This window comes from Taudactylus pleione, unplaced genomic scaffold (genome assembly GCF_031769625.1).
Source record: "Taudactylus pleione unplaced genomic scaffold, aTauple2 ptg000070l, whole genome shotgun sequence".
Lineage (NCBI taxonomy): Eukaryota > Metazoa > Chordata > Amphibia > Anura > Myobatrachidae > Taudactylus > Taudactylus pleione.
In genome coordinates this window covers 17,462,157-17,490,055 of record NW_028284472.1, presented here as the reverse complement: position 1 = coordinate 17,490,055, position 27,899 = coordinate 17,462,157, and the positions used below count along the sequence as shown (strand labels likewise).

At 36.3% G+C, this 27,899-nt stretch overlaps 26 non-coding genes across 26 annotated transcripts; all 26 read right to left on the bottom strand.

Annotated features, from left to right (window-relative positions):
- Positions 1-310: 310 nt before the first annotated feature.
- On the bottom strand, positions 311-396 carry TRNAR-UCU (transfer RNA arginine (anticodon UCU)). Its single transcript is given in 2 exon segments — positions 311-346; positions 360-396. It is a non-coding gene; the product is annotated as a tRNA-Arg (tRNA).
- A 471-nt stretch (positions 397-867) lies between these two features.
- Positions 868-953, bottom strand: TRNAR-UCU (transfer RNA arginine (anticodon UCU)). Its single transcript is given in 2 exon segments — positions 868-903; positions 917-953. It is a non-coding gene; the product is annotated as a tRNA-Arg (tRNA).
- Positions 954-1,424: 471 nt separating this feature from the next.
- TRNAR-UCU (transfer RNA arginine (anticodon UCU)) lies at positions 1,425-1,510 on the bottom strand. The gene is given in 2 exon segments: positions 1,425-1,460; positions 1,474-1,510. It is a non-coding gene; the product is annotated as a tRNA-Arg (tRNA).
- Positions 1,511-2,539: 1,029 nt separating this feature from the next.
- TRNAR-UCU (transfer RNA arginine (anticodon UCU)) lies at positions 2,540-2,625 on the bottom strand. Its single transcript is given in 2 exon segments — positions 2,540-2,575; positions 2,589-2,625. It is a non-coding gene; the product is annotated as a tRNA-Arg (tRNA).
- Positions 2,626-3,096: 471 nt separating this feature from the next.
- On the bottom strand, positions 3,097-3,182 carry TRNAR-UCU (transfer RNA arginine (anticodon UCU)). The gene is given in 2 exon segments: positions 3,097-3,132; positions 3,146-3,182. It is a non-coding gene; the product is annotated as a tRNA-Arg (tRNA).
- Positions 3,183-3,653: 471 nt separating this feature from the next.
- Positions 3,654-3,739, bottom strand: TRNAR-UCU (transfer RNA arginine (anticodon UCU)). The gene is given in 2 exon segments: positions 3,654-3,689; positions 3,703-3,739. It is a non-coding gene; the product is annotated as a tRNA-Arg (tRNA).
- Positions 3,740-4,210: 471 nt separating this feature from the next.
- TRNAR-UCU (transfer RNA arginine (anticodon UCU)) lies at positions 4,211-4,296 on the bottom strand. The gene is given in 2 exon segments: positions 4,211-4,246; positions 4,260-4,296. It is a non-coding gene; the product is annotated as a tRNA-Arg (tRNA).
- Positions 4,297-5,326: 1,030 nt separating this feature from the next.
- TRNAR-UCU (transfer RNA arginine (anticodon UCU)) lies at positions 5,327-5,412 on the bottom strand. Its single transcript is given in 2 exon segments — positions 5,327-5,362; positions 5,376-5,412. It is a non-coding gene; the product is annotated as a tRNA-Arg (tRNA).
- A 471-nt stretch (positions 5,413-5,883) lies between these two features.
- Positions 5,884-5,969, bottom strand: TRNAR-UCU (transfer RNA arginine (anticodon UCU)). The gene is given in 2 exon segments: positions 5,884-5,919; positions 5,933-5,969. It is a non-coding gene; the product is annotated as a tRNA-Arg (tRNA).
- A 1,029-nt stretch (positions 5,970-6,998) lies between these two features.
- TRNAR-UCU (transfer RNA arginine (anticodon UCU)) lies at positions 6,999-7,084 on the bottom strand. Its single transcript is given in 2 exon segments — positions 6,999-7,034; positions 7,048-7,084. It is a non-coding gene; the product is annotated as a tRNA-Arg (tRNA).
- Positions 7,085-7,555: 471 nt separating this feature from the next.
- On the bottom strand, positions 7,556-7,641 carry TRNAR-UCU (transfer RNA arginine (anticodon UCU)). Its single transcript is given in 2 exon segments — positions 7,556-7,591; positions 7,605-7,641. It is a non-coding gene; the product is annotated as a tRNA-Arg (tRNA).
- A 1,029-nt stretch (positions 7,642-8,670) lies between these two features.
- Positions 8,671-8,756, bottom strand: TRNAR-UCU (transfer RNA arginine (anticodon UCU)). Its single transcript is given in 2 exon segments — positions 8,671-8,706; positions 8,720-8,756. It is a non-coding gene; the product is annotated as a tRNA-Arg (tRNA).
- A 471-nt stretch (positions 8,757-9,227) lies between these two features.
- On the bottom strand, positions 9,228-9,313 carry TRNAR-UCU (transfer RNA arginine (anticodon UCU)). The gene is given in 2 exon segments: positions 9,228-9,263; positions 9,277-9,313. It is a non-coding gene; the product is annotated as a tRNA-Arg (tRNA).
- A 1,029-nt stretch (positions 9,314-10,342) lies between these two features.
- Positions 10,343-10,428, bottom strand: TRNAR-UCU (transfer RNA arginine (anticodon UCU)). The gene is given in 2 exon segments: positions 10,343-10,378; positions 10,392-10,428. It is a non-coding gene; the product is annotated as a tRNA-Arg (tRNA).
- Positions 10,429-12,014: 1,586 nt separating this feature from the next.
- On the bottom strand, positions 12,015-12,100 carry TRNAR-UCU (transfer RNA arginine (anticodon UCU)). The gene is given in 2 exon segments: positions 12,015-12,050; positions 12,064-12,100. It is a non-coding gene; the product is annotated as a tRNA-Arg (tRNA).
- A 471-nt stretch (positions 12,101-12,571) lies between these two features.
- On the bottom strand, positions 12,572-12,657 carry TRNAR-UCU (transfer RNA arginine (anticodon UCU)). The gene is given in 2 exon segments: positions 12,572-12,607; positions 12,621-12,657. It is a non-coding gene; the product is annotated as a tRNA-Arg (tRNA).
- A 1,029-nt stretch (positions 12,658-13,686) lies between these two features.
- Positions 13,687-13,772, bottom strand: TRNAR-UCU (transfer RNA arginine (anticodon UCU)). The gene is given in 2 exon segments: positions 13,687-13,722; positions 13,736-13,772. It is a non-coding gene; the product is annotated as a tRNA-Arg (tRNA).
- Positions 13,773-15,358: 1,586 nt separating this feature from the next.
- Positions 15,359-15,444, bottom strand: TRNAR-UCU (transfer RNA arginine (anticodon UCU)). The gene is given in 2 exon segments: positions 15,359-15,394; positions 15,408-15,444. It is a non-coding gene; the product is annotated as a tRNA-Arg (tRNA).
- A 2,711-nt stretch (positions 15,445-18,155) lies between these two features.
- On the bottom strand, positions 18,156-18,241 carry TRNAR-UCU (transfer RNA arginine (anticodon UCU)). Its single transcript is given in 2 exon segments — positions 18,156-18,191; positions 18,205-18,241. It is a non-coding gene; the product is annotated as a tRNA-Arg (tRNA).
- Positions 18,242-19,270: 1,029 nt separating this feature from the next.
- TRNAR-UCU (transfer RNA arginine (anticodon UCU)) lies at positions 19,271-19,356 on the bottom strand. Its single transcript is given in 2 exon segments — positions 19,271-19,306; positions 19,320-19,356. It is a non-coding gene; the product is annotated as a tRNA-Arg (tRNA).
- Positions 19,357-23,179: 3,823 nt separating this feature from the next.
- On the bottom strand, positions 23,180-23,265 carry TRNAR-UCU (transfer RNA arginine (anticodon UCU)). Its single transcript is given in 2 exon segments — positions 23,180-23,215; positions 23,229-23,265. It is a non-coding gene; the product is annotated as a tRNA-Arg (tRNA).
- Positions 23,266-24,294: 1,029 nt separating this feature from the next.
- Positions 24,295-24,380, bottom strand: TRNAR-UCU (transfer RNA arginine (anticodon UCU)). The gene is given in 2 exon segments: positions 24,295-24,330; positions 24,344-24,380. It is a non-coding gene; the product is annotated as a tRNA-Arg (tRNA).
- A 471-nt stretch (positions 24,381-24,851) lies between these two features.
- Positions 24,852-24,937, bottom strand: TRNAR-UCU (transfer RNA arginine (anticodon UCU)). Its single transcript is given in 2 exon segments — positions 24,852-24,887; positions 24,901-24,937. It is a non-coding gene; the product is annotated as a tRNA-Arg (tRNA).
- Positions 24,938-25,966: 1,029 nt separating this feature from the next.
- Positions 25,967-26,052, bottom strand: TRNAR-UCU (transfer RNA arginine (anticodon UCU)). Its single transcript is given in 2 exon segments — positions 25,967-26,002; positions 26,016-26,052. It is a non-coding gene; the product is annotated as a tRNA-Arg (tRNA).
- A 470-nt stretch (positions 26,053-26,522) lies between these two features.
- On the bottom strand, positions 26,523-26,608 carry TRNAR-UCU (transfer RNA arginine (anticodon UCU)). Its single transcript is given in 2 exon segments — positions 26,523-26,558; positions 26,572-26,608. It is a non-coding gene; the product is annotated as a tRNA-Arg (tRNA).
- A 1,028-nt stretch (positions 26,609-27,636) lies between these two features.
- On the bottom strand, positions 27,637-27,723 carry TRNAR-UCU (transfer RNA arginine (anticodon UCU)). Its single transcript is given in 2 exon segments — positions 27,637-27,672; positions 27,686-27,723. It is a non-coding gene; the product is annotated as a tRNA-Arg (tRNA).
- Positions 27,724-27,899: the final 176 nt, after the last annotated feature.

Sequence of the window (27,899 nt, the reverse complement as noted above, 5' to 3'; positions counted from 1 at the left end):
ATTTAGTGACATAATTTGTGGTACACAATTAAGGACTGTATGGAGACATTTTTTATGATGTTTTAGAATACATACCCCTCAATCTGAGCAAGGCTAGTTGAGCAGAGACAAAAGTGTTTTCAAAACACCAATTACTGGTTTTAAGGAATCTGAAATTACATTGTAACTTGTGGTCTAACTTTGAAAGGGACTTTCCAGTCAAAAATGGATCATTATATTGTTTATGTAGTATAAGGATGTCCAATTTCCAATCATATTGTTATGAAAAGTTGAATGTAAATCTTAAATATTTGCATTTAAAATGGAAGAATGACTCTGGTGGGACTCGAACCCACAACCTTTGAATAACTACAACCAACTAGAAGTCCAATGCGCTATCCATTGTGCCACAGAGCCCCTGGTGGTTTTAGCGCTTGGTTCGACTGTAGCACTTGTAGAATACATAGAGTGGCAAAGGAGTGTAAGATATTTACAATAGTTCTCCCAAATGCAAAAACAGCTATATCTGAGTCTTCCTCTTGTTGATATTTGGTGCAAGTCCTATTTTAAGTATGCGGATTTAGTGACATAATTTGTGGTACACAATTAAGGACTGTATGGAGACATTTTTTATGATGTTTTAGAATACATACCCCTCATTCTGAGCAAGGCTAGTTGAGCTGAGACAAAAGTGTTTTCAAAACACCAATTACTGGTTTAAAGGAATCTGAAATCACATTATAACTTGTAATCTAACTTTGAAAGGGACTTTCCAGTCAACAACCGATCATTATATTGTTTATGTTGTATAAGGATCTCCAATCTCCAATCATATTGTTATGAAAACTTGAATGTAAATCTTAAATATTTGCATTTAAAACTGAAGAACAACTCTGGTGGGACTCGAACCCACAACCTTTGAATAACTACAACCAACTAGAAGTCCAACACGCTATCTATTGCGCCACAGAGCCCCTGGCGGTTTTAGCGCTTGGTTCGACTGTAGCACTTGTAGAATACATAGAGTGGCAAAGGAGTGTCAGATATTTACAATAGTTCTCCCAAATGCAAAAACAGCTATATCTGAGTCTTCCTCTTGCTGATATTTGGTGCAAGTCCTATTTTAAGTATGCGGATTTAGTGACATAATTTGTGGTACACAATTAAGGACTGTATGGAGACATTTTTTATGATGTTTTAGAATACATACCCCTCAATCTGAGCAAGGCTAGTTGAGCAGAGACAAAAGTGTTTTCAAAACACCAATTACTGGTTTTAAGGAATCTGAAATTACATTGTAACTTGTGGTCTAACTTTGAAAGGGACTTTCCAGTCAAAAACGGATCATTATATTGTTTATGTAGTATAAGGATGTCCAATCTCCAATCATATTGTTATGAAAAGTTGAATGTAAATCTTAAATATTTGCATTTAAAACTGAAGAATGACTCTGGTGGGACTCGAACCCACAACCTTTGAATAACTACAACCAACTAGAAGTCCAATGCGCTATCCATTGTGCCACAGAGCCCCTGGTGGTTTTAGCGCTTGGTTCGACTGTAGCACTTGTAGAATACATAGAGTGGCAAAGGAGTGTAAGATATTTACAATAGTTCTCCCAAATGCAAAAACAGCTATATCTGAGTCTTCCTCTTGTTGATATTTGGTGCAAGTCCTATTTTAAGTATGCGGATTTAGTGACATAATTTGTGGTACACAATTAAGGACTGTATGGAGACATTTTTTATGATGTTTTAGAATACATACCCCTCATTCTGAGCAAGGCTAGTTGAGCTGAGACAAAAGTGTTTTCAAAACACCAATTACTGGTTTAAAGGAATCTGAAATCACATTATAACTTGTAATCTAACTTTGAAAGGGACTTTCCAGTCAACAACCGATCATTATATTGTTTATGTAGTATAAGGATCTCCAATCTCCAATCATATTGTTATGAAAAGTTGAATGTAAATCTTAAATATTTGCATTTAAAACTGAAGAACAACTCTGGTGGGACTCGAGCCCACAACTTTTGAATAACTACAACCAACTAGAAGTCTAACGTGCTATCCATTGCACCACAGCGCTCCTGGCAGTTTATGTGCTTGGTTCGACTGTAGCACTTGTAGAATACATAGAGTGGCAAAGGAGTGTCAGATATTTACAATAGTTCTCCCAAATGCAAAAACAGCTATATCTGAGTCTTCCTCTTGCTGATATATGGTGCAAGTCCTATTTTAAGTATGCGGAATTAGTGGCATAATTTGTGGTACACAATTAAGGACTGTAGGGAGACATTTTTTTATGGTGTTTTAGAATACATACCACTCAATCTAAGCAAGGCTAGTTGAGTAGAGACAAAAGTGTTTTCAAAACACCAATTACTGGTTTAAAGGAATCTGAAATTACATTGTAACTTGTGATCTAACTTTGAAAGGGACTTTCCAGTCAACAACCGATCATTATATTGTTTATGTAGTATTTGGATGTTCAATCTCCAATCATATTGTTATGAAAAGTTGAAAGTAAATCTTAAATATTTGCATTTAACACTGAAGAACAACTCTGGTGGGACTCGAACCCACAACCTTCGAATAACTACAACCAGCTAGAAGTCCAAAGCGCTATCCATTGCGCCACAGAGCCCCTAGCGGTTTTAGCACTTGGTTCGACTGTAGCACTTGTAGAATACATAGAGTGGCAAAGGAGTGTCAGATATTTACAATAGTTCTCCCAAATGCAAAAACAGCTATATCTGAGTCTTCCTCTTGCTGATATTTGGTGCAAGTCCTATTTTAAGTATGCGGATTTAGTGACATAATTTGTGGTACACAATTAAGGACTGTATGGAGACATTTTTTATGATGTTTTAGAATACATACCCCTCAATCTGAGCAAGGCTAGTTGAGCAGAGACAAAAGTGTTTTCAAAACACCAATTACTGGTTTTAAGGAATCTGAAATTACATTGTAACTTGTGGTCTAACTTTGAAAGGGACTTTCCAGTCAAAAACGGATCATTATATTGTTTATGTAGTATAAGGATGTCCAATCTCCAATCATATTGTTATGAAAAGTTGAATGTAAATCTTAAATATTTGCATTTAAAACTGAAGAACGACTCTGGTGGGACTCGAACCCACAACCTTTGAATAACTACAACCAACTAGAAGTCCAATGCGCTATCCATTGTGCCACAGAGCCCCTGGTGGTTTTAGCGCTTGGTTCGACTGTAGCACTTGTAGAATACATAGAGTGGCAAAGGAGTGTAAGATATTTACAATAGTTCTCCCAAATGCAAAAACAGCTATATCTGAGTCTTCCTCTTGTTGATATTTGGTGCAAGTCCTATTTTAAGTATGCGGATTTAGTGACATAATTTGTGGTACACAATTAAGGACTGTATGGAGACATTTTTTATGATGTTTTAGAATACATACCCCTCATTCTGAGCAAGGCTAGTTGAGCTGAGACAAAAGTGTTTTCAAAACACCAATTACTGGTTTAAAGGAATCTGAAATCACATTATAACTTGTAATCTAACTTTGAAAGGGACTTTCCAGTCAACAACCGATCATTATATTGTTTATGTTGTATAAGGATCTCCAATCTCCAATCATATTGTTATGAAAACTTGAATGTAAATCTTAAATATTTGCATTTAAAACTGAAGAACAACTCTGGTGGGACTCGAACCCACAACCTTTGAATAACTACAACCAACTAGAAGTCCAACGCGCTATCTATTGCGCCACAGAGCCCCTGGCGGTTTTAGCGCTTGGTTCGACTGTAGCACTTGTAGAATACATAGAGTGGCAAAGGAGTGTCAGATATTTACAATAGTTCTCCCAAATGCAAAAACAGCTATATCTGAGTCTTCCTCTTGCTGATATTTGGTGCAAGTCCTATTTTAAGTATGCGGATTTAGTGACATAATTTGTGGTACACAATTAAGGACTGTAGGGAGACATTTTTTATGATGTTTTAGAATACATACCCCTCAATCTGAGCAAGGCTAGTTGAGCTGAGACAAAAGTGTTTTCAAAACACGAATTACAGGTTTAAAGGAATCTGAAATAACATTGTAACTTGTGATCTAACTTTGAAAGGGACTTTCCAGTCAACAACCGATCATTATATTGTTTATGTAGTATAAGGATGTCCAATCTTCAATCATATTGTTATGAAACGTTGAATGTAAATCTTAAATATTTGCATTTAATACTGAAGAACGACTCTGGTGGGACTTGAACCCACAACCTTTGAATAACTACAACCAACTAGAAGTCCAATGCGCTATCCATTGCGCCACAGAGCCCCTGGCTGTTTTAACACTTGGTTCGACTGTAGCACTTGTAGAATACATAGAGTGGCAAAGGAGTGTCAGATATTTACAATAGTTCTCCCAAATGCAAAAACAGCTATATCTGAGTCTTCCTCTTGCTGATATATGGTGCAAGTCCTATTTTAAGTATGCAGATTTAGTGACATAATTTGTGGTACACAATTAAGGACTGTAGGGAGACATTTTTTTATGATGTTTTAGAATACATACCACTCAATCTAAGCAAGGCTAGTTGAGTAGAGACAAAAGTGTTTTCAAAACACCAATTACTGGTTTAAAGGAATCTGAAATTACATTGTAACTTGTGATCTAACTTTAAAAGGGACTTTCCAGTCAAAAACCGATCATTATATTGTTTATGTAGTATATGGATCTCCAATCTCCAATCATATTGTTATGAAAAGTTGAATGTAAATCCTAAATATTTGCAATTAAAACTAAAGAATGAATCTGGTGGGACTCGAACCCACAACTTTTGAATAACTACAACCAACTAGAAGTCTAACTTGCTATCCATTGCACCACAGCGCTCCTGGCAGTTTATGTGCTTGGTTCGACTGTAGCACTTGTAGAATACATAGAGTGGCAAAGGAGTGTCAGATATTTACAATAGTTCTCCCAAATGCAAAAACAGCTATATCTGAGTCTTCCTCTTGCTGATATATGGTGCAAGTCCTATTTTAAGTATGCGGAATTAGTGGCATAATTTGTGGTACACAATTAAGGACTGTAGGGAGACATTTTTTTATGGTGTTTTAGAATACATACCACTCAATCTAAGCAAGGCTAGTTGAGTAGAGACAAAAGTGTTTTCAAAACACCAATTACTGGTTTAAAGGAATCTGAAATTACATTGTAACTTGTGATCTAACTTTGAAAGGGACTTTCCAGTCAACAACCGATCATTATATTGTTTATGTAGTATTTGGATGTTCAATCTCCAATCATATTGTTATGAAAAGTTGAAAGTAAATCTTAAATATTTGCATTTAACACTGAAGAACAACTCTGGTGGGACTCGAACCCACAACCTTTGAATAACTACAACCAACTAGAAGTCCAAAGCGCTATCCATTGCGCCACAGAGCCCCTAGCGGTTTTAGCACTTGGTTCGACTGTAGCACTTGTAGAATACATAGAGTGGCAAAGGAGTGTCAGATATTTACAATAGTTCTCCCAAATGCAAAAACAGCTATATCTGAGTCTTCCTCTTGCTGATATTTGGTGCAAGTCCTATTTTAAGTATGCGGATTTAGTGACATAATTTGTGGTACACAATTAAGGACTGTATGGAGACATTTTTTATGATGTTTTAGAATACATACCCCTCAATCTGAGCAAGGCTAGTTGAGCAGAGACAAAAGTGCTTTCAAAACACCAATTACTGGTTTTAAGGAATCTGAAATTACATTGTAACTTGTGATCTAACTTTGAAAGGGACTTTCCAGTCAAAAACGGATCATTATATTGTTTATGTAGTAAAAGGATGTCCAATTTCCAATCATATTGTTATGAAAAGTTGAATGTAAATCTTAAATATTTGCATTTAAAACTGAAGAACGACTCTGGTGGGACTCGAACCCACAACCTTTGAATAACTACAACCAACTAGAAGTCCAATGCGCTATCCATTGCGCCACAGAGCCCCTGGCGGTTTTAGTGCTTGGTTCGACTGTAGCACTTGTAGAATACATAGAGTGGCAAAGGAGTGTCAGATATTTACAATAGTTCTCCCAAATGCAAAAACAGCTATATCTGAGTCTTCCTCTTGCTGATATTTGGTGCAAGTCCTATTTTAAGTATGCGGCTTTAGTGACATAATTTGTGGTACACAATTAAGGACTGTAGGGAGACATTTTTTATGATGTTTTAGAATACATACCACTCAATCTAAGCAAGGCTAGTTGAGTAGAGACAAAAGTGTTTTCAAAACACCAATTACTGGTTTTAAGGAATCTGAAATTACATTGTAACTTGTGGTCTAACTTTGAAAGGGACTTTCCAGTCAAAAACGGATCATTATATTGTTTATGTAGTATAAGGATCTCCAATCTCCAATCATATTGTTATGAAAAGTTGAATGTAAATCTTAAATATTTGCATTTAAAACTGAAGAACAACTCTGGTGGGACTCGAGCCCACAACTTTTGAATAACTACAACCAACTAGAAGTCTAACGTGCTATCCATTGCACCACAGCGCTCCTGGCAGTTTATGTGCTTGGTTCGACTGTAGCACTTGTAGAATACATAGAGTGGCAAAGGAGTGTCAGATATTTACAATAGTTCTCCCAAATGCAAAAACAGCTATATCTGAGTCTTCCTCTTGCTGATATTTGGTGCAAGTCCTATTTTAAGTATGCGGAATTAGTGGCATAATTTGTGGTACACAATTAAGGACTGTAGGGAGACATTTTTTTATGATGTTTTAGAATACATACCACTCAATCTAAGCAAGGCTAGTTGAGTAGAGACAAAAGTGTTTTCAAAACACCAATTACTGGTTTTAAGGAATCTGAAATTACATTGTAACTTGTGATCTAACTTTGAAAGGGACTTTCCAGTCAAAAACGGATCATTATATTGTTTATGCAGTATAAGGATGTCCAATCTCCAATCATATTGTTATGAAAAGTTGAATGTAAATCTTAAATATTTGCATTTAAAACTGAAGAACGACTCTGGTGGGACTCGAACCCACAACCTTTGAATAACTACAACCAACTAGAAGTCCAAAGCGCTATCCATTGCGCCACAGAGCCCCTAGCGGTTTTAGCACTTGGTTCGACTGTAGCACTTGTAGAATACATAGAGTGGCAAAGGAGTGTCAGATATTTACAATAGTTCTCCCAAATGCAAAAACAGCTATATCTGAGTCTTCCTCTTGCTGATATTTGGTGCAAGTCCTATTTTAAGTATGCGGATTTAGTGACATAATTTGTGGTACACAATTAAGGACTGTATGGAGACATTTTTTATGATGTTTTAGAATACATACCCCTCAATCTGAGCAAGGCTAGTTGAGCAGAGACAAAAGTGCTTTCAAAACACCAATTACTGGTTTTAAGGAATCTGAAATTACATTGTAACTTGTGATCTAACTTTGAAAGGGACTTTCCAGTCAAAAACGGATCATTATATTGTTTATGTAGTAAAAGGATGTCCAATTTCCAATCATATTGTTATGAAAAGTTGAATGTAAATCTTAAATATTTGCATTTAAAACTGAAGAACGACTCTGGTGGGACTCGAACCCACAACCTTTGAATAACTACAACCAACTAGAAGTCCAATGCGCTATCCATTGCGCCACAGAGCCCCTGGCGGTTTTAGTGCTTGGTTCGACTGTAGCACTTGTAGAATACATAGAGTGGCAAAGGAGTGTCAGATATTTACAATAGTTCTCCCAAATGCAAAAACAGCTATATCTGAGTCTTCCTCTTGCTGATATTTGGTGCAAGTCCTATTTTAAGTATGCGGCTTTAGTGACATAATTTGTGGTACACAATTAAGGACTGTAGGGAGACATTTTTTATGATGTTTTAGAATACATACCACTCAATCTAAGCAAGGCTAGTTGAGTAGAGACAAAAGTGTTTTCAAAACACCAATTACTGGTTTAAAGGAATCTGAAATTACATTGTAACTTGTGATCTAACTTTAAAAGGGACTTTCCAGTCAAAAACCGATCATTATATTGTTTATGTAGTATATGGATCTCCAATCTCCAATCATATTGTTATGAAAAGTTGAATGTAAATCCTAAATATTTGCAATTAAAACTAAAGAATGAATCTGGTGGGACTCGAGCCCACAACTTTTGAATAACTACAACCAACTAGAAGTCTAACGTGCTATCCATTGCACCACAGCGCTCCTGGCAGTTTATGTGCTTGGTTCGACTGTAGCACTTGTAGAATACATAGAGTGGCAAAGGAGTGTCAGATATTTACAATAGTTCTCCCAAATGCAAAAACAGCTATATCTGGGTCTTCCTCTTGCTGATATTTGGTGCAAGTCCTATTTTAAGTATGCGGAATTAGTGGCATAATTTGTGGTACACAATTAAGGACTGTAGGGAGACATTTTTTTATGATGTTTTAGAATACATACCACTCAATCTAAGCAAGGCTAGTTGAGTAGAGACAAAAGTGTTTTCAAAACACCAATTACTGGTTTTAAGGAATCTGAAATTACATTGTAACTTGTGATCTAACTTTGAAAGGGACTTTCCAGTCAAAAACGGATCATTATATTGTTTATGCAGTATAAGGATGTCCAATCTCCAATCATATTGTTATGAAAAGTTGAATGTAAATCTTAAATATTTGCATTTAAAACTGAAGAACGACTCTGGTGGGACTCGAACCCACAACCTTTGAATAACTACAACCAACTAGAAGTCCAATGTGCTATCCATTGTGCCACAGAGCCCCTGGCGGTTTTCGCGCTTGGTTCGACTGTAGCACTTGTAGAATACATAGAGTGGCAAAGGAGTGTCAGATATTTACAATAGTTCTCTCAAATGCAAAAACAGCTATATCTGAGTCTTCCTCTTGCTGATATTTGGTGCAAGTCCTATTTTAAGTATGCGGATTTAGCGACATAATTTGTGGTACACAATTAAGGACTGTAGGGAGACATTTTTTATGATGTTTTAGAATACATACCCCTCAATCTGAGCAAGGCTAGTTGAGCTGAGACAAAAGTGTTTTCAAAACATGAATTACAGGTTTAAAGGAATCTGAAATAACATTGTAACTTGTGATCTAACTTTGAAAGGGACTTTCCAGTCAACAACCGATCATTATATTGTTTATGTAGTATAAGGATGTCCAATCTCCAATCATATTGTTATGAAAAGTTGAATGTAAATCTTAAATATTTGCATTTAAAACTGAAGAACAACTCTGGTGGGACTCGAGCCCACAACCTTTGAATAACTACAACCAACTAGAAGTCCAACGCGCTATCCATTGCGCCACAGAGCCCCTGGCGGTTTTAGCGCTTGGTTCGACTGTAGCACTTGTAGAATACATAGAGTGGCAAAGGAGTGTCAGATATTTACAATAGTTCTCTGAAATGCAAAAACAGCTATATCCGAGTCTTCCTCTTGCTGATATTTGGTGCAAGTCCTATTTTAAGTATGCGGCTTTAGTGACATAATTTGTGGTACACAATTAAGGACTGTAGGGAGACATTTTTTATGATGTTTTAGAATACATACCCCTCATTCTGAGCAAGGCTAGTTGAGCTGAGACAAAAGTGTTTTCAAAACACCAATTACTGGTTTAAAGGAATCTGAAATCACATTATAACTTGTAATCTAACTTTGAAAGGGACTTTCCAGTCAACAACCGATCATTATATTGTTTATGTAGTATAAGGATCTCCAATCTCCAATCATATTGTTATGAAAAGTTGAATGTAAATCCTAAATATTTGCAATTAAAACTAAAGAATGAATCTTGTGGGACTCGAGCCTACAACTTTTGAACAACTACAACCAACTAGAAGTCTAACGTGCTATCCATTGCACCACAGCGCTCCTGGCAGTTTATGTGCTTGGTTCGACTGTAGCACTTGTAGAATACATAGAGTGGCAAAGGAGTGTCAGATATTTACAATAGTTCTCCCAAATGCAAAAACAGCTATATCTGAGTCTTCCTCTTGCTGATATTTGGTGCAAGTCCTATTTTAAGTATGCGGAATTAGTGGCATAATTTGTGGTACACAATTAAGGACTGTAGGGAGACATTTTTTTATGATGTTTTAGAATACATACCACTCAGTCTAAGCAAGGCTAGTTGAGTAGAGACAAAAGTGTTTTCAAAATACCAATTACTGGTTTAAAGGAATCTGAAATTACATTGTAACTTGTGATCTAACTTTGAAAGGGACTTTCCAGTCAACAACCGATCATTATATTGTTTATGTAATATTCGGACGTTCAATCTCCAATCATATTGTTATGAAAAGTTGAAAGTAAATCTTAAATATTTGCATTTAACACTGAAGAACGACTCTGGTAGGACTCGAACCCACAACCTTTGAATAACTACAACCAGCTAGAAGTCCAATGCGCTATCCATTGCGCCACAGAGCCCCTGGCGGTTTTAGCGCTTGGTTCGACTGTAGCACTTGTAGAATACATAGAGTGGCAAAGGAGTGTCAGATATTTACAATAGTTCTCCCAAATGCAAAAACAGCTATATCTGAGTCTTCCTCTTGCTGATATATGGTGCAAGTCCTATTTTAAGTATGCGGATTTAGTGACATAATTTGTGGTACACAATTAAGGACAGTATGGAGACATTTTTTATGATGTTTTAGAATACATACCCCTCAATCTGAGCAAGGCTAGTTGAGCTGAGACAAAAGTGTTTTCAAAACACGAATTACAGGTTTAAAGGAATCTGAAATCACATTATAACTTGTAATCTAACTTTGAAAGGGACTTTCCAGTCAACAACCGATCATTATATTGTTTATGTAGTATATGGATCTCCAATCTCCAATCATATTGTTATGAAAAGTTGAATGTAAATCCTAAATATTTGCAATTAAAACTAAAGAATGAATCTGGTGGGACTCGAGCCCACAACTTTTGAATAACTACAACCAACTAGAAGTCTAACGTGCTATCCATTGCACCACAGCGCTCCTGGCAGTTTATGTGCTTGGTTCGAGTGTAGCACTTGTAGAATACATAGAGTGGCAAAGGAGTGTCAGATATTTACAATAGTTCTCCCAAATGCAAAAACAGCTATATCTGAGTCTTCCTCTTGCTGATATATGGTGCAAGTCCTATTTTAAGTATGCGGATTTAGTGACATAATTTGTGGTACACAATTAAGGACTGTAGGGAGACATTTTTTTATGATGTTTTAGAATACATACCACTCAATCTAAGCAAGGCTAGTTGAGTAGAGACAAAAGTGTTTTCAAAACACCAATTACTGGTTTAAAGGAATCTGAAATTACATTGTAACTTGTGATCTAACTTTAAAAGGCACTTTCCAGTCAAAAAACGATCATTATATTGTTTATGTAGTATATGGATCTCCAATCTCCAATCATATTGTTATGAAAAGTTGAATGTAAATCCTAAATATTTGCAATTAAAACTAAAGAATGAATCTGGTGGGACTCGAGCCCACAACTTTTGAATAACTACAACCAACTAGAAGTCTAACGTGCTATCCATTGCACCACAGCGCTCCTGGCAGTTTATGTGCTTGGTTCGAGTGTAGCACTTGTAGAATACATAGAGTGGCAAAGGAGTGTCAGATATTTACAATAGTTCTCCCAAATGCAAAAACAGCTATATCTGAGTCTTCCTCTTGCTGATATTTGGTGCAAGTCCTATTTTAAGTATGCGGATTTAGTGACATAATTTGTGGTACACAATTAAGGACTGTATGGAGACATTTTTTATGATGTTTTAGAATACATACCCCTCAATCTGAGCAAGGCTAGTTGAGCAGAGACAAAAGTGTTTTCAAAACACCAATTACTGGTTTTAAGGAATCTGAAATTACATTGTAACTTGTGATCTAACTTTGAAAGGGACTTTCCAGTCAACAACCGATCATTATATTGTTTATGTAGTATAAGGATCTCCAATCTCCAATCATATTGTTATGAAAAGTTGAATGTAAATCTTAAATATTTGCATTTAAAACTGAAGAACAACTCTGGTGGGACTCGAGCCCACAACCTTTGAATAACTACAACCAACTAGAAGTCCAACGCGCTATCCATTGCGCCACAGAGCCCCTGGCGGTTTTAGCGCTTGGTTCGACTGTAGCACTTGTAGAATACATAGAGTGGCAAAGGAGTGACAGATATTTACAATAGTTCTCTGAAATGCAAAAACAGCTATATCCGAGTCTTCCTCTTGCTGATATTTGGTGCAAGTCCTATTTTAAGTATGCGGCTTTAGTGACATAATTTGTGGTACACAATTAAGGACTGTAGGGAGACATTTTTTATGATGTTTTAGAATACATACCCCTCAATCTGAGCAAGGCTAGTTGAGCTGAGACAAAAGTGTTTTCAAAACATGAATTACAGGTTTAAAGGAATCTGAAATAACATTGTAACTTGTGATCTAACTTTGAAAGGGACTTTCCAGTCAACAACCGATCATTATATTGTTTATGTAGTATAAGGATGTCCAATCTCCAATCATATTGTTATGAAAAGTTGAATGTAAATCTTAAATATTTGCATTTAAAACTGAAGAACAACTCTGGTGGGACTCGAGCCCACAACCTTTGAATAACTACAACCAACTAGAAGTCCAACGCGCTATCCATTGCGCCACAGAGCCCCTGGCGGTTTTAGCGCTTGGTTCGACTGTAGCACTTGTAGAATACATAGAGTGGCAAAGGAGTGTCAGATATTTACAATAGTTCTCTGAAATGCAAAAACAGCTATATCCGAGTCTTCCTCTTGCTGATATTTGGTGCAAGTCCTATTTTAAGTATGCGGCTTTAGTGACATAATTTGTGGTACACAATTAAGGACTGTAGGGAGACATTTTTTATGATGTTTTAGAATACATACCCCTCATTCTGAGCAAGGCTAGTTGAGCTGAGACAAAAGTGTTTTCAAAACACCAATTACTGGTTTAAAGGAATCTGAAATCACATTATAACTTGTAATCTAACTTTGAAAGGGACTTTCCAGTCAACAACCGATCATTATATTGTTTATGTAGTATAAGGATCTCCAATCTCCAATCATATTGTTATGAAAAGTTGAATGTAAATCCTAAATATTTGCAATTAAAACTAAAGAATGAATCTTGTGGGACTCGAGCCTACAACTTTTGAACAACTACAACCAACTAGAAGTCTAACGTGCTATCCATTGCACCACAGCGCTCCTGGCAGTTTATGTGCTTGGTTCGACTGTAGCACTTGTAGAATACATAGAGTGGCAAAGGAGTGTCAGATATTTACAATAGTTCTCCCAAATGCAAAAACAGCTATATCTGAGTCTTCCTCTTGCTGATATTTGGTGCAAGTCCTATTTTAAGTATGCGGAATTAGTGGCATAATTTGTGGTACACAATTAAGGACTGTAGGGAGACATTTTTTTATGATGTTTTAGAATACATACCACTCAGTCTAAGCAAGGCTAGTTGAGTAGAGACAAAAGTGTTTTCAAAATACCAATTACTGGTTTAAAGGAATCTGAAATTACATTGTAACTTGTGATCTAACTTTGAAAGGGACTTTCCAGTCAACAACCGATCATTATATTGTTTATGTAATATTCGGACGTTCAATCTCCAATCATATTGTTATGAAAAGTTGAAAGTAAATCTTAAATATTTGCATTTAACACTGAAGAACGACTCTGGTAGGACTCGAACCCACAACCTTTGAATAACTACAACCAGCTAGAAGTCCAATGCGCTATCCATTGCGCCACAGAGCCCCTGGCGGTTTTAGCGCTTGGTTCGACTGTAGCACTTGTAGAATACATAGAGTGGCAAAGGAGTGTCAGATATTTACAATAGTTCTCCCAAATGCAAAAACAGCTATATCTGAGTCTTCCTCTTGCTGATATATGGTGCAAGTCCTATTTTAAGTATGCGGATTTAGTGACATAATTTGTGGTACACAATTAAGGACAGTATGGAGACATTTTTTATGATGTTTTAGAATACATACCCCTCAATCTGAGCAAGGCTAGTTGAGCTGAGACAAAAGTGTTTTCAAAACACGAATTACAGGTTTAAAGGAATCTGAAATCACATTATAACTTGTAATCTAACTTTGAAAGGGACTTTCCAGTCAACAACCGATCATTATATTGTTTATGTAGTATATGGATCTCCAATCTCCAATCATATTGTTATGAAAAGTTGAATGTAAATCCTAAATATTTGCAATTAAAACTAAAGAATGAATCTGGTGGGACTCGAGCCCACAACTTTTGAATAACTACAACCAACTAGAAGTCTAACGTGCTATCCATTGCACCACAGCGCTCCTGGCAGTTTATGTGCTTGGTTCGAGTGTAGCACTTGTAGAATACATAGAGTGGCAAAGGAGTGTCAGATATTTACAATAGTTCTCCCAAATGCAAAAACAGCTATATCTGAGTCTTCCTCTTGCTGATATATGGTGCAAGTCCTATTTTAAGTATGCGGATTTAGTGACATAATTTGTGGTACACAATTAAGGACTGTAGGGAGACATTTTTTTATGATGTTTTAGAATACATACCACTCAATCTAAGCAAGGCTAGTTGAGTAGAGACAAAAGTGTTTTCAAAACACCAATTACTGGTTTAAAGGAATCTGAAATTACATTGTAACTTGTGATCTAACTTTAAAAGGCACTTTCCAGTCAAAAACCGATCATTATATTGTTTATGTAGTATATGGATCTCCAATCTCCAATCATATTGTTATGAAAAGTTGAATGTAAATCCTAAATATTTGCAATTAAAACTAAAGAATGAATCTGGTGGGACTCGAGCCCACAACTTTTGAATAACTACAACCAACTAGAAGTCTAACGTGCTATCCATTGCACCACAGCGCTCCTGGCAGTTTATGTGCTTGGTTCGAGTGTAGCACTTGTAGAATACATAGAGTGGCAAAGGAGTGTCAGATATTTACAATAGTTCTCCCAAATGCAAAAACAGCTATATCTGAGTCTTCCTCTTGCTGATATTTGGTGCAAGTCCTATTTTAAGTATGCGGATTTAGTGACATAATTTGTGGTACACAATTAAGGACTGTATGGAGACATTTTTTATGATGTTTTAGAATACATACCCCTCAATCTGAGCAAGGCTAGTTGAGCAGAGACAAAAGTGTTTTCAAAACACCAATTACTGGTTTTAAGGAATCTGAAATTACATTGTAACTTGTGATCTAACTTTGAAAGGGACTTTCCAGTCAACAACCGATCATTATATTGTTTATGTAGTATAAGGATCTCCAATCTCCAATCATATTGTTATGAAAAGTTGAATGTAAATCTTAAATATTTGCATTTAAAACTGAAGAACAACTCTGGTGGGACTCGAGCCCACAACCTTTGAATAACTACAACCAACTAGAAGTCCAACGCGCTATCCATTGCGCCACAGAGCCCCTGGCGGTTTTAGCGCTTGGTTCGACTGTAGCACTTGTAGAATACATAGAGTGGCAAAGGAGTGACAGATATTTACAATAGTTCTCTGAAATGCAAAAACAGCTATATCCGAGTCTTCCTCTTGCTGATATTTGGTGCAAGTCCTATTTTAAGTATGCGGCTTTTGTGACATAATTTGTGGTACACAATTAAGGACTGTAGGGAGACATTTTTTATGATGTTTTAGAATACATACCCCTCATTCTGAGCAAGGCTAGTTGAGCTGAGACAAAAGTGTTTTCAAAACACCAATTACTGGTTTAAAGGAATCTGAAATCACATTATAACTTGTAATCTAACTTTGAAAGGGACTTTCCAGTCAACAACCGATCATTATATTGTTTATGTAGTATAAGGATCTCCAATCTCCAATCATATTGTTATGAAAAGTTGAATGTAAATCCTAAATATTTGCAATTAAAACTAAAGAATGAATCTTGTGGGACTTGAGCCCACAACTTTTGAATAACTACAACCAACTAGAAGTCTAACGTGCTATCCATTGCACCACAGCGCTCCTGGCAGTTTATGTGCTTGGTTCGACTGTAGCACTTGTAGAATACATAGAGTGGCAAAGGAGTGTCAGATATTTACAATAGTTCTCCCAAATGCAAAAACAGCTATATCTGAGTCTTCCTCTTGCTGATATTTGGTGCAAGTCCTATTTTAAGTATGCGGAATTAGTGGCATAATTTGTGGTACACAATTAAGGACTGTAGGGAGACATTTTTTTATGATGTTTTAGAATACATACCACTCAATCTAAGCAAGGCTAGTTGAGTAGAGACAAAAGTGTTTTCAAAACACCAATTACTGGTTTAAAGGAATCTGAAATTACATTGTAACTTGTGATCTAACTTTGAAAGGGACTTTCCAGTCAACAACCGATCATTATATTGTTTATGTAATATTCGGATGTTCAATCTCCAATCATATTGTTATGAAAAGTTGAAAGTAAATCTTAAATATTTGCATTTAACACTGAAGAACGACTCTGGTGGGACTCGAACCCACAACATTTGAATAACTACAACCAGCTAGAAGTCCATTGCGCTATCCAATCCATTGTGCCACAGAGCCCCTGGTGGTTTTAGCACTTGGTTCGACTGTAGCACTTGTAGAATACATAGAGTGGCAAAGGAGTGTCAGATATTTACAATAGTTCTCCCAAATGCAAAAACAGCTATATCTGAGTCTTCCTCTTGCTGATATTTGGTGCAAGTCCTATTTTAAGTATGCGGATTTAGTGACATAATTTGTGGTACACAATTAATGACTGTAGGGAGACATTTTTTATGATGTTTTAGAATACATACCCCTCATTCTGAGCAAGGCTAGTTGAGCTGAGACAAAAGTGTTTTCAAAACACCAATTACTGGTTTAAAGGAATCTGAAATCACATTATAACTTGTAATCTAACTTTGAAAGGGACTTTCCAGTCAACAACCGATCATTATATTGTTTATGTAGTATAAGGATCTCCAATCTCCAATCATATTGTTATGAAAAGTTGAAAGTAAATCTTAAATATTTGCATTTAACACTGAAGAATGACTCTGGTGGGACTCGAACCCACAACCTTTGAATAACTACAACCAGCTAGAAGTCCATTGCGCTATCCAATCCATTGTGCCACAGAGCCCCTGGTGGTTTTAGCACTTGGTTCGACTGTAGCACTTGTAGAATACATAGAGTGGCAAAGGAGTGTCAGATATTTACAATAGTTCTCCCAAATGCAAAAACAGCTATATCTAAGTCTTCCTCTTGCTGATATATGGTGCAAGTCCTACTTTAAGTATGCGGAATTAGTGACATAATTTGTGGTACACAAATAAGGACTGTAGGGAGACATTTTTTTATGATGTTTTAGAATACATACCACTCAATCTAAGCAAGGCTAGTTGAGTAGAGACAAAAGTGTTTTCAAAACACCAATTACTGGTTTAAAGGAATCTGAAATTTCATTGTAACTTGTGATCTAACTTTGAAAGGGACTTTCCAGTCAACAACCGATCATTATATTGTTTACGTAGTATAAGGATGTCCAATCTCCAATAATATTGTTATGAAAAGTTGAATGTAAATCCTAAATATTTGCAATTAAAACTAAAGAATGAATCTGGTGGGACTCGAGCCCACAACTTTTGAATAACTACAACCAACTAGAAGTCTAACGTGCTATCCATTGCACCACAGCACTCCTGGCAGTTTTTGTGCTTGGTTCGACTGTAGCACTTGTAGAATACATAGAGTGGCAAAGGAGTGTCAGATATTTACAATAGTTCTCCCAAATGCAAAAACAGCTATATCTGAGTCTTCCTCTTGCTGATATTTGGTGCAAGTCCTATTTTAAGTATGCGGATTTAGTGACATAGTTTGTGGTACACAATTAAGGACTGTATGGAGACATTTTTTATGATGTTTTAGAATACATACCCCTCATTCTGAGCAAGGCTAGTTGAGCTGAGACAAAAGTGTTTTCAAAACACCAATTACTGGTTTAAAGGAATCTGAAATCACATTATAACTTGTGATCTAACTTTGAAAGGGACTTTCCAGTCAAAAACGGATCATTATATTGTTTATGCAGTATAAGGATGTCCAATCTCCAATCATATTGTTATGAAAAGTTGAATGTAAATCTTAAATATTTGCATTTAAAACTGAAGAACAACTCTGGTGGGACTCGAGCCCACAACCTTTGAATAACTACAACCAACTAGAAGTCCAACGCGCTATCCATTGCGCCACAGAGCCCCTGGCGGTTTTAGCGCTTGGTTCGACTGTAGCACTTGTAGAATACATAGAGTGGCAAAGGAGTGTCAGATATTTACAATAGTTCTCTGAAATGCAAAAACAGCTATATCCGAGTCTTCCTCTTGCTGATATTTGGTGCAAGTCCTATTTTAAGTATGCGGCTTTAGTGACATAATTTGTGGTACACAATTAAGGACTGTAGGGAGACATTTTTTATGATGTTTTAGAATACATACCCCTCATTCTGAGCAAGGCTAGTTGAGCTGAGACAAAAGTGTTTTCAAAACACCAATTACTGGTTTAAAGGAATCTGAAATCACATTATAACTTGTAATCTAACTTTGAAAGGGACTTTCCAGTCAACAACCGATCATTATATTGTTTATGTAGTATAAGGATCTCCAATCTCCAATCATATTGTTATGAAAAGTTGAATGTAAATCCTAAATATTTGCAATTAAAACTAAAGAATGAATCTTTTGGGACTCGAGCCTACAACTTTTGAACAACTACAACCAACTAGAAGTCTAACGTGCTATCCATTGCACCACAGCGCTCCTGGCAGTTTATGTGCTTGGTTCGACTGTAGCACTTGTAGAATACATAGAGTGGCAAAGGAGTGTCAGATATTTACAATAGTTCTCCCAAATGCAAAAACAGCTATATCTGAGTCTTCCTCTTGCTGATATTTGGTGCAAGTCCTATTTTAAGTATGCGGAATTAGTGGCATAATTTGTGGTACACAATTAAGGACTGTAGGGAGACATTTTTTTATGATGTTTTAGAATACATACCACTCAATCTAAGCAAGGCTAGTTGAGTAGAGACAAAAGTGTTTTCAAAATACCAATTACTGGTTTAAAGGAATCTGAAATTACATTGTAACTTGTGATCTAACTTTGAAAGGGACTTTCCAGTCAACAACCGATCATTATATTGTTTATGTAATATTCGGATGTTCAATCTCCAATCATATTGTTATGAAAAGTTGAAAGTAAATCTTAAATATTTGCATTTAACACTGAAGAACGACTCTGGTGGGACTGGAACCCACAACCTTTGAATAACTACAACCAGCTAGAAGTCCAATGCGCTATCCATTGCGCCACAGAACCCCTGGTGGTTTTAGCGCTTGGTTCGACTGTAGCACTTGTAGAATACATAGAGTGGCAAAGGAGTGTCAGATATTTACAATAGTTCTCCCAAATGCAAAAACAGCTATATCTGAGTCTTCCTCTTGCTGATATATGGTGCAAGTCCTATTTTAAGTATGCGGATTTAGTGACATAATTTGTGGTACACAATTAAGGACAGTATGGAGACATTTTTTATGATGTTTTAGAATACATACCCCTCAATCTGAGCAAGGCTAGTTGAGCTGAGACAAAAGTGTTTTCAAAACACGAATTACAGGTTTAAAGGAATCTGAAATCACATTATAACTTGTAATCTAACTTTGAAAGGGACTTTCCAGTCAACAACCGATCATTATATTGTTTATGTAGTATATGGATCTCCAATCTCCAATCATATTGTTATGAAAAGTTGAATGTAAATCCTAAATATTTGCAATTAAAACTAAAGAATGAATCTGGTGGGACTCGAGCCCACAACTTTTGAATAACTACAACCAACTAGAAGTCTAACGTGCTATCCATTGCACCACAGCGCTCCTGGCAGTTTATGTGCTTGGTTCGAGTGTAGCACTTGTAGAATACATAGAGTGGCAAAGGAGTGTCAGATATTTACAATAGTTCTCCCAAATGCAAAAACAGCTATATCTGAGTCTTCCTCTTGCTGATATATGGTGCAAGTCCTATTTTAAGTATGCGGATTTAGTGACATAATTTGTGGTACACAATTAAGGACTGTAGGGAGACATTTTTTTATGATGTTTTAGAATACATACCACTCAATCTAAGCAAGGCTAGTTGAGTAGAGACAAAAGTGTTTTCAAAACACCAATTACTGGTTTAAAGGAATCTGAAATTACATTGTAACTTGTGATCTAACTTTAAAAGGGACTTTCCAGTCAAAAACCGATCATTATATTGTTTATGTAGTATATGGATCTCCAATCTCCAATCATATTGTTATGAAAAGTTGAATGTAAATCCTAAATATTTGCAATTAAAACTAAAGAATGAATCTGGTGGGACTCGAGCCCACAACTTTTGAATAACTACAACCAACTAGAAGTCTAACGTGCTATCCATTGCACCACAGCGCTCCTGGCAGTTTATGTGCTTGGTTCGAGTGTAGCACTTGTAGAATACATAGAGTGGCAAAGGAGTGTCAGATATTTACAATAGTTCTCCCAAATGCAAAAACAGCTATATCTGAGTCTTCCTCTTGCTGATATTTGGTGCAAGTCCTATTTTAAGTATGCGGATTTAGTGACATAATTTGTGGTACACAATTAAGGACTGTATGGAGACATTTTTTATGATGTTTTAGAATACATACCCCTCATTCTGAGCAAGGCTAGTTGAGCAGAGACAAAAGTGTTTTCAAAACACCAATTACTGGTTTAAAGGAATCTGAAATCACATTATAACTTGTAATCTAACTTTGAAAGGGACTTTCCAGTCAACAACCGATCATTATATTGTTTATGTAGTATAAGGATCTCCAATCTCCAATCATATTGTTATGAAAAGTTGAATGTAAATCTTAAATATTTGCATTTAAAACTGAAGAACAACTCTGGTGGGACTCGAGACCAAAACCTTTGAATAACTACAACCAACTGGAAGTCCAACGCGCTATCCATTGCGCCACAGAGCCCCTGGCGGTTTTAGCGCTTGGTTCGACTGTAGCACTTGTAGAATACATAGAGTGGCAAAGGAGTGTCAGATATTTACAATAGTTCTCTGAAATGCAAAAACAGCTATATCCGAGTCTTCCTCTTGCTGATATTTGGTGCAAGTCCTATTTTAAGTATGCGGCTTTAGTGACATAATTTGTGGTACACAATTAAGGACTGTAGGGAGACATTTTTTATGATGTTTTAGAATACATACCCCTCATTCTGAGCAAGGCTAGTTGAGCTGAGACAAAAGTGTTTTCAAAACACCAATTACTGGTTTAAAGGAATCTGAAATCACATTATAACTTGTAATCTAACTTTGAAAGGGACTTTCCAGTCAACAACCGATCATTATATTGTTTATGTAGTATAAGGATCTCCAATCTCCAATCATATTGTTATGAAAAGTTGAATGTAAATCCTAAATATTTGCAATTAAAACTAAAGAATGAATCTTGTGGGACTCGAGCCCACAACTTTTGAATAACTACAACCAACTAGAAGTCTAACGTGCTATCCATTGCACCACAGCGCTCCTGGCAGTTTATGTGCTTGGTTCGACTGTAGCACTTGTAGAATACATAGAGTGGCAAAGGAGTGTCAGATATTTACAATAGTTCTCCCAAATGCAAAAACAGCTATATCTGAGTCTTCCTCTTGCTGATATTTGGTGCAAGTCCTATTTTAAGTATGCGGAATTAGTGGCATAATTTGTGGTACACAATTAAGGACTGTAGGGAGACATTTTTTTATGATGTTTTAGAATACATACCACTCAATCTAAGCAAGGCTAGTTGAGTAGAGACAAAAGTGTTTTCAAAACACCAATTACTGGTTTAAAGGAATCTGAAATTACATTGTAACTTGTGATCTAACTTTGAAAGGGACTTTCCAGTCAACACCGATCATTATATTGTTTATGTAATATTCGGATGTTCAATCTCCAATCATATTGTTATGAAAAGTTGAAAGTAAATCTTAAATATTTGCATTTAACACTGAAGAACGACTCTGGTGGGACTCGAACCCACAACCTTTGAATAACTACAACCAGCTAGAAGTCCATTGCGCTATCCAATCCATTGTGCCACAGAGCCCCTGGTGGTTTTAGCACTTGGTTCGACTGTAGCACTTGTAGAATACATAGAGTGGCAAAGGAGTGTCAGATATTTACAATAGTTCTCCCAAATGCAAAAACAGCTATATCTGAGTCTTCCTCTTGCTGATATTTGGTGCAAGTCCTATTTTAAGTATGCAGATTTAGTGACATAATTTGTGGTACACAATTAATGACTGTAGGGAGACATTTTTTATGATGTTTTAGAATACATACCACTCAATCTAAGCAAGGCTAGTTGAGTAGAGACAAAAGTGTTTTCAAAACACCAATTACTGGTTTAAAGGAATCTGAAATTACATTGTAACTTGTGATCTAACTTTGAAAGGGACTTTCCAGTCAACACCGATCATTATATTGTTTATGTAATATTCGGATGTTCAATCTCCAATCATATTGTTATGAAAAGTTGAAAGTAAATCTTAAATATTTGCATTTAACACTGAAGAACGACTCTGGTGGGACTCGAACCCACAACCTTTGAATAACTACAACCAGCTAGAAGTCCATTGCGCTATCCAATCCATTGTGCCACAGAGCCCCTGGTGGTTTTAGCACTTGGTTCGACTGTAGCACTTGTAGAATACATAGAGTGGCAAAGGAGTGTCAGATATTTACAATAGTTCTCCCAAATGCAAAAACAGCTATATCTGAGTCTTCCTCTTGCTGATATTTGGTGCAAGTCCTATTTTAAGTATGCAGATTTAGTGACATAATTTGTGGTACACAATTAATGACTGTAGGGAGACATTTTTTATGATGTTTTAGAATACATACCCCTCATTCTGAGCAAGGCTAGTTGAGCTGAGACAAAAGTGTTTTCAAAACACCAATTACTGGTTTAAAGGAATCTGAAATCACATTATAACTTGTAATCTAACTTTGAAAGGGACTTTCCAGTCAAAAACCGATCATTATATTGTTTATGTAGTATAAGGATCTCCAATCTCCAATCATATTGTTATGAAAAGTTGAATGTAAATCTTAAATATTTGCATTTAAAACTGAAGAACAACTCTGGTGGGACTCGAACCCACAACCTTTGAATAACTTCAACCAACTAGAAGTCCAATGCGCTATCCATTGCGCCACAGAGCCCCTAGTGGTTTTAGCACTTGGTTCGACTGTAGCACTTGTAGAATACATAGAGTGGCAAAGGAGTGTCAGATATTTACAATAGTTCTCCCAAATGCAAAAACAGCTATATCTAAGTCTTCCTCTTGCTGATATATGGTGCAAGTCCTACTTTAAGTATGCGGAATTAGTGACATAATTTGTGGTACACAAATAAGGACTGTAGGGAGACATTTTTTTATGATGTTTTAGAATACATACCACTCAATCTAAGCAAGGCTAGTTGAGTAGAGACAAAAGTGTTTTCAAAACACCAATTACTGGTTTAAAGGAATCTGAAATTTCATTGTAACTTGTGATCTAACTTTGAAAGGGACTTTCCAGTCAACAACCGATCATTATATTGTTTACGTAGTATAAGGATGTCCAATCTCCAATAATATTGTTATGAAAAGTTGAATGTAAATCCTAAATATTTGCAATTAAAACTAAAGAATGAATCTGGTGGGACTCGAGCCCACAACTTTTGAATAACTACAACCAACTAGAAGTCTAACGTGCTATCCATTGCACCACAGCGCTCCTGGCAGTTTTTGTGCTTGGTTCGACTGTAGCACTTGTAGAATACATAGAGTGGCAAAGGAGTGTCAGATATTTACAATAGTTCTCCCAAATGCAAAAACAGCTATATCTGAGTCTTCCTCTTGCTGATATTTGGTGCAAGTCCTATTTTAAGTATGCGGATTTAGTGACATAGTTTGTGGTACACAATTAAGGACTGTATGGAGACATTTTTTATGATGTTTTAGAATACATACCCCTCATTCTGAGCAAGGCTAGTTGAGCTGAGACAAAAGTGTTTTCAAAACACCAATTACTGGTTTAAAGGAATCTGAAATCACATTATAACTTGTAATCTAACTTTGAAAGGGACATTCCAGTCAACAACCGATCATTATATTGTTTATGTAGTATAAGGATCTCCAATCTCCAATCATATTGTTATGAAAAGTTGAATGTAAATCTTAAATATTTGCATTTAAAACTGAAGAACGACTCTGGTGAGACTCGAACCCACAACCTTTGAATAACTACAACCAACTAGAAGTCCAATGCGCTATCCATTGTGCCACAGAGCCCCTGGCGGTTTTAGCACTTGGTTCGACTGTAGCACTTGTAGAATACATAGAGTGGCAAAGGAGTGTCAGATATTTACAATAGTTCTCCCAAATGCAAAAACAGCTATATCTGAGTTTTCCTCTTGCTGATATTTGGTGCAAGTCCTATTTTAAGTATGCAGATTTAGTGACATAATTTGTGGTACACAATTAATGACTGTAGGGAGACATTTTTTATGATGTTTTAGAATACATACCCCTCATTCTGAGCAAGGCTAGTTGAGCTGAGACAAAAGTGTTTTCAAAACACCAATTACTGGTTTAAAGGAATCTGAAATCACATTATAACTTGTAATCTAACTTTGAAAGGGACTTTCCAGTCAAAAACCGATCATTATATTGTTTATGTAGTATAAGGATCTCCAATCTCCAATCATATTGTTATGAAAAGTTGAATGTAAATCTTAAATATTTGCATTTAAAACTGAAGAACAACTCTGGTGGGACTCGAATCCACAACCTTTGAATAACTTCAACCAACTAGAAGTCCAATGCGCTATCCATTGCGCCACAGAGCCCCTAGTGGTTTTAGCACTTGGTTCGACTGTAGCACTTGTAGAATACATAGAGTGGCAAAGGAGTGTCAGATATTTACAATAGTTCTCCCAAATGCAAAAACAGCTATATCTAAGTCTTCCTCTTGCTGATATATGGTGCAAGTCCTACTTTAAGTATGCGGAATTAGTGACATAATTTGTGGTACACAAATAAGGACTGTAGGGAGACATTTTTTTATGATGTTTTAGAATACATACCACTCAATCTAAGCAAGGCTAGTTGAGTAGAGACAAAAGTGTTTTCAAAACACCAATTACTGGTTTAAAGGAATCTGAAATTTCATTGTAACTTGTGATCTAACTTTGAAAGGGACTTTCCAGTCAACAACCGATCATTATATTGTTTACGTAGTATAAGGATGTCCAATCTCCAATAATATTGTTATGAAAAGTTGAATGTAAATCCTAAATATTTGCAATTAAAACTAAAGAATGAATCTGGTGGGACTCGAGCCCACAACTTTTGAATAACTACAACCAACTAGAAGTCTAACGTGCTATCCATTGCACCACAGCGCTCCTGGCAGTTTTTGTGCTTGGTTCGACTGTAGCACTTGTAGAATACATAGAGTGGCAAAGGAGTGTCAGATATTTACAATAGTTCTCCCAAATGCAAAAACAGCTATATCTGAGTCTTCCTCTTGCTGATATTTGGTGCAAGTCCTATTTTAAGTATGCGGATTTAGTGACATAGTTTGTGGTACACAATTAAGGACTGTATGGAGACATTTTTTATGATGTTTTAGAATACATACCCCTCATTCTGAGCAAGGCTAGTTGAGCTGAGACAAAAGTGTTTTCAAAACACCAATTACTGGTTTAAAGGAATCTGAAATCACATTATAACTTGTAATCTAACTTTGAAAGGGACATTCCAGTCAACAACCGATCATTATATTGTTTATGTAGTATAAGGATCTCCAATCTCCAATCATATTGTTATGAAAAGTTGAATGTAAATCTTAAATATTTGCATTTAAAACTGAAGAACGACTCTGGTGGGACTCGAACCCACAACCTTTGAATAACTACAACCAACTAGAAGTCCAATGCGCTATCCATTGTGCCACAGAGCCCCTGGCGGTTTTAGCGCTTGGTTCGACTGTAGCACTTGTAGAATACATAGAGTGGAAAGGAGTGTCAGATATTTACAATAGTTCTCTGAAATGCAAAAACAGCTATATCTGAGTCTTCCTCTTGCTGATATTTGGTGCAAGTCCTATTTTAAGTATGCGGATTTAGTGACATAATTTGTGGTACACAATTAAGGACTGTAGGGAGACATTTTTTATGATGTTTTAGAATACATACCCCTCATTCTGAGCAAGGCTAGTTGAGCTGAGACAAAAGTGTTTTCAAAACACCAATTACTGGTTTTAAGGAATCTGAAATTACATTGTAACTTGTGATCTAACTTTGAAAGGGACTTTCCAGTCAAAAACGGATCATTATATTGTTTATGTAGTATAAGGATGTCCAATCTCCAATCATATTGTTATGAAAAGTTGAATGTAAATCTTAAATATTTGCATTTAAAACTGAGGAATGACTCTGGTGGGACTCGAACCCACAACCTTTGAATAACTACAACCAACTAGAAGTCCAATGTGCTATCCATTGTGCCACAGAGCCCCTGGCAGTTTTAGCGCTTGGTTCGACTGTAGCAGTTGTAGAATACATAGAGTGGCAAAGGAGTGTCAGATATTTACAATAGTTCTCCCAAATGCAAAAACAGCTATATCTGAGTCTTCCTCTTGCTGATATTTGGTGCAAGTCCTATTTTAAGTATGCGGATTTAGTGACATAATTTGTGGTACACAATTAATGACTGTAGGGAGACATTTTTTATGATGTTTTAGAATACATACCCCTCATTCTGAGCAAGGCTAGTTGAGCTGAGACAAAAGTGTTTTCAAAACACCAATTACTGGTTTAAAGGAATCTGAAATCACATTATAACTTGTAATCTAACTTTGAAAGGGACTTTCCAGTCAAAAACCGATCATTATATTGTTTATGTAGTATAAGGATGTCCAATCTCCAATCATATTGTTATGAAAAGTTGAATGTAAATCTTAAATATTTGCATTTAAAACTGAAGAGCGACTCTGGTGGGACTCGAATCCACAACCTTTGAATAACTACAACCAACTAGAAGTCCAATGCGCTATCCATTGTGCCACGGAGCCCCTGGTGGTTTTAGCACTTGGTTCGACTGTAGCACTTGTAGAATACATAGAGTGGCAAAGGAGTGTCAGATATTTACAATAGTTCTCCCAAATGCAAAAACAGCTATATCTGAGTCTTCCTCTTGCTGATATTTGGTGCAAGTCCTATTTTAAGTATGCGGATTTAGTGACATAATTTGTGGTACACAATTAATGACTGTAGGGAGACATTTTTTATGATGTTTTAGAATACATACCCCTCATTCTGAGCAAGGCTAGTTGAGCTGAGACAAAAGTGTTTTCAAAACACCAATTACTGGTTTAAAGGAATCTGAAATCACATTATAACTTGTAATCTAACTTTGAAAGGGACTTTCCAGTCAACAACCGATCATTATATTGTTTATGTAGTATAAGGATCTCCAATCTCCAATCATATTGTTATGAAAAGTTGAATGTAAATCTTAAATCTTTGCATTTAAAACTGAAGAATGACTCTGGTGGGACTCGAACCCACAACCTTTGAATAACTTCAACCAACTAGAAGTCCAATGCGCTATCCATTGCGCCACAGAGGCCCTAGTGGTTTTAGCACTTGGTTCGACTGTAGCACTTGTAGAATACATAGAGTGGCAAAGGAGTGTCAGATATTTACAATAGTTCTCCCAAATGCAAAAACAGCTATATCTAAGTCTTCCTCTTGCTGATATATGGTGCAAGTCCTACTTTAAGTATGCGGAATTAGTGACATAATT